This window comes from Bos indicus x Bos taurus, chromosome 3, assembly GCF_003369695.1.
Source record: "Bos indicus x Bos taurus breed Angus x Brahman F1 hybrid chromosome 3, Bos_hybrid_MaternalHap_v2.0, whole genome shotgun sequence".
Classification (NCBI taxonomy): Eukaryota; Metazoa; Chordata; class Mammalia; order Artiodactyla; family Bovidae; genus Bos; species Bos indicus x Bos taurus.
In genome coordinates, this window is record NC_040078.1 from 11,858,408 (window position 1) to 11,862,576 (window position 4,169).

Genomic DNA, 4,169 nt, shown 5'->3' on the forward strand with positions numbered 1-4,169 from the left:
TTTGTTTGCTCTTCTCAGATTTCCTCTAAAACAGTGTTTTGCAAGCCAGAATGAAAAGTTCATTAAAACTTGTGAAATTAATTGAGTCACTACAAGTATTTATGTTTTAATGAAATAGACTAGACTGGGGGGTATATATATATATATATATATATATATATATATATATATATATATATATATATAAAGCAGAAACTATCAGAGTGAATCAAAAATAGCAAAAGTAAATCTTGTCTTATGAAATAATTGTATGTACTAGGACAAGATGGAAAACCTTTTTTCTTAGTGAGAATCCCAGGCAAAAGTTTGAAAGTCATCTGCAGAAAAGCCTAGGTGTCAAGAAAAGGGAGCATAATGGAATAATGGAGCTTTCCTGGTGGGTCAGTGGTAAAGAATGTGCTTGCCAATGCAGGTGGTGTGGGTTTGATCCCTGGGTTGGGAAGATCCCCTAGAGAAGGAAATGGCAACCCACACTAGTATTCTTGCCTGGGAAATCCCATGGATAGATCTTATTATATATAAACTACAATTGTTAGTATTTGGGGGGCACTTTCTACATGCCAGGATTATATTAAGTTCCTTATATGCACTTTTCATATGGATACTTACAACAGTCCTATAAATTAGGCTTTGTCACTGTTCCTTAATTGTCCCATTGCTACCAGTTTGCCACATACCTATACTTTGTTATAAAAGAATAAAATTAAAAAGCATAGAAGTAATGACTGTAAGATCTTTGTAAGATCCTGGATTCTTTGTAACTTTCCCATAGGTCCTTGTAGTGAATAAGAATAAACTCATGAAATTAAAAAAACTAGAAGGCTCACTGTCCTTATCTTTTGGAGGAGAAAGAAAAGGAGAAATTGCCTTAATCTTACCCAAATGGGTAGCCCGACTTCCTGGGAAAAAATGGCCATGGGACATACTAGAATATATGGTAGTTATATAACTACCATATATACTAGTATCATAGAAAACACCTTCTCCCAACAACACAAGAGAAGATTCTACACATGGACATAACCAGATGGTCAAAACCGAAATCAGATTGATTATATTTTTTGCAGCCAAAGATGGAGAAGCCCTATACTCTCAGCAAAAACAAGACTTGGAGCTGACTGTGGCTCAGATCATGAACTCCTTATTGCCAAATTCAAACTGAAATTGAATAAAGTAGGGAAAACCACTAGACCATTCAGGTATGACCTAAATCAAATCCCTTATGATTATACAGTGGAAGTGAGAAATAGATTTAAGGGACTAGACCTGATAGACAGAGTGCCTGATGAACTATGGACGGAGGTTCGTAACATTGTACAGGAGACAGGGATCAAGACCATCCCCATGGAAAAGAAATGCAAAAAAGCAAAATGGCTGTCTGGGGAGGCCTTAAAAATAGCTGTGAAAAGAAGAGAAGCAAAAAGCGAAGGAAAAAAGGAAAGATATAAGCATCGGAATGCTTATATTTTTCCAAAGAATAGCAAGAAGAGATAAGAAAGCCTTCCTCAGCGATCAATGCAAAGAAATAGAGGAAAACAACAGAATGGGAAAGACTAGGGATCTCTTCAAGAAAATTAGATACTAAGGGAACATTTCATGCAAAGATGGGCTCGATAAAGGACAGAAATGATATGGACCTAACAGAAGCAGAAGATATTAAGAAGAGGTGGCAAGAATACACAGCAGAACTGTACAAAAAAGATCTTCATGACCCAGATAATCACGATGGTATGGTCACTCACCTAGAGCCAGAGATCCTGGAATGTGAAGTCAAGTGGGCCTTAGAAAGCATCACTGTGAACAAAGCTAGTGGAGGTGATGGAATTCGAGTTGAGCTATTTCAAATCCTGAAAGATGATGCTGTGAAAGTGCTGTGCTCAATATGCCAGCAAATTTGGAAAACTCAGCAGTGGCCACAGGACTGGAAAAAGGTCAGTTTTCATTCCAATCCCAAAGAAACGCAACACCAAAGAATGCTCAAACTACCACACAATTGCACTCATCTCACACGCTAGTAAAGTAATGCTCAAAATTCTCCAAGCCAGGCTTCAGCGATACGTGAACTGTGAACTTCCAGATGTTCAAGCTGGTTTTAGAAAAGGCAGAGGAATCAGGGATCAAATTGCCAACATCCGCTGGATCATGGAAAAAGCAAGAGAGTTCCAGAAAAACACCTATTTCTGCTTTATTGACTATGCCAAAGCCTTTGACTGTGTGGATCACAAGAAACTGTGGAAAATTATGACAGAGATAGGAATACCAGACCACCTGACCTGCCTCTTGAGAAATGTGTATGCAGGTCAGGAAGCAACAGTTAGAACTGGACATGGAACAACAGACTGGTTCCAAATAGGAAAAGGAGTTCGTCAAGGCTGTATATTGTCACCCTTTTTATTTAACTTCTTTGCAGAGTATATCATGAGAAACGCTGGACTGGAAGAAACACAAACTGGAATCAAGATTGCCAGGAGAAATATCAATAACTTCAAATATGCAGATGATACCACCCTTAGGGCAGAAAGTGAAGAGGAACTAAAAAGCCTCTTGATGAAAGTGAAAGTGGAGAGTGAAAAAGTTGGCTTAAAGCTCAACATTCAGAAAACCAAGATCATAGCATCCAGTCCCACCACTTCATGGGAAATAGATGGGGAAACAGTGGAAAGTGTCAGACTTTAGTTTTTTTGGCTCCAAAATCACTACAGATGGTGACTGCAGCCATCAAATTAGAAGACGCTTGCTCCTTGGAAGGAAAGTTATGACCAACCTAGATAGCATATTCTAAAGCAGAGACATTACTTTGCAAGCAAAGATCCGGCTAGTCATGGCTATGATTTTTCCTGTGGTCATGTATGGATGTGAGAGTTGGACTGTGAAGAAGGCTGAGCACTGAAGAATTGATGCTTTTGAACTGTGATTTTTGGGAAGACTCTTGAGAGTCCCTTGGACTGCAAGGAGATCCAACCAGGCCATTCTGAAGGAGATCAGCCCTGGGATTTCTTTGGAAGGAATGATGCTAAAGCTGAAACTCCAGTACTTTGGCCACCTCATGCGAAGAGTTGACTCATTGGTAAAGACTCTGATGCTAGGAGGGATTGAGGGCAGGAGGAGAAGGGGAGGACAGAGGATGAGATGGCTGGATGGCATCACTGACTCGATGGACGTGAGTCTGAGTGAACTCTGGGAGTTTGTGATGGACAGGGAGGCCTGGAGTGCTGCGATTCATGGGGTTGCAGAGTCAGACACGACTGAGCGACTAAACTTAACTGAACTGATGCGTTAATATACTGTATAGGTGTTTTTCTCTCTGACTTACTTCACTCTGTATGCTGCTCTGCTGCTGCTGCTTCTAAGTCATTTCAGTCGTGTCCGACTCTATGCGACCCCATAGACGGCAGCCCACAAGGCTCCCCCGTCCTGGACATTGCCAGACAAGAGCACTGGAGTGGGTTGCCATTTCCTTCTCCAATGCATGACAGTGAAAAGTGAAAGTGAAGTCGCTCAATCGTGCCCGACTCTTAGCGACCCCATGGACTGAAGCCCACCAGGCTCCTCTGTCCATGGGATTCTCCAGGTAAGAGTACTGGAGTGGGGTGTCATTACCTTCTCTTTCACTCTGTGTAATAATAGGCTCCAATTCCATTCATCTCATTAAAACTGATTAAAATGCATTCTTTTTATTGGCTGAGTAATATTCTTTGTGTGTATGTACCACAGCTTTGTTATCCATTCATCTGCCGATGGACATCTAGGTTGCTTCCATGTCCTGGCTATTGTAAACAGTGCTGCGATGAACACTGGGGTACACGTGTCTCTTTCTCTTCTGGTTTCCTCAGTGTGTATGCCCAGCAGTGGGATTGCTGGGTCGTATGGCAGTTCTATTTCCAGTTTTTAAGGAATCTCCACACTGTTCTCCATATGGCTGCACTAGTTTGCATTCCCACCAGCAATGTAAAAGTGTTCCTTTTTCTCCACACCCTTTCCAGCATTTATTGTTTGTAGACTTTTTGATAGCACCCATTCTGACTGGCATGAGATGGTACCTCATTGTGGTTTTGATTTGCATTTCTCTGATAATGAGTGATGCTGAGCATCTTTTCATGTGTTTGTTAGCCATCTGTATGTCTTCTTTGGAGAAATGTCTCTTTAGTTCTTTGGCCCATTTTTTTTAT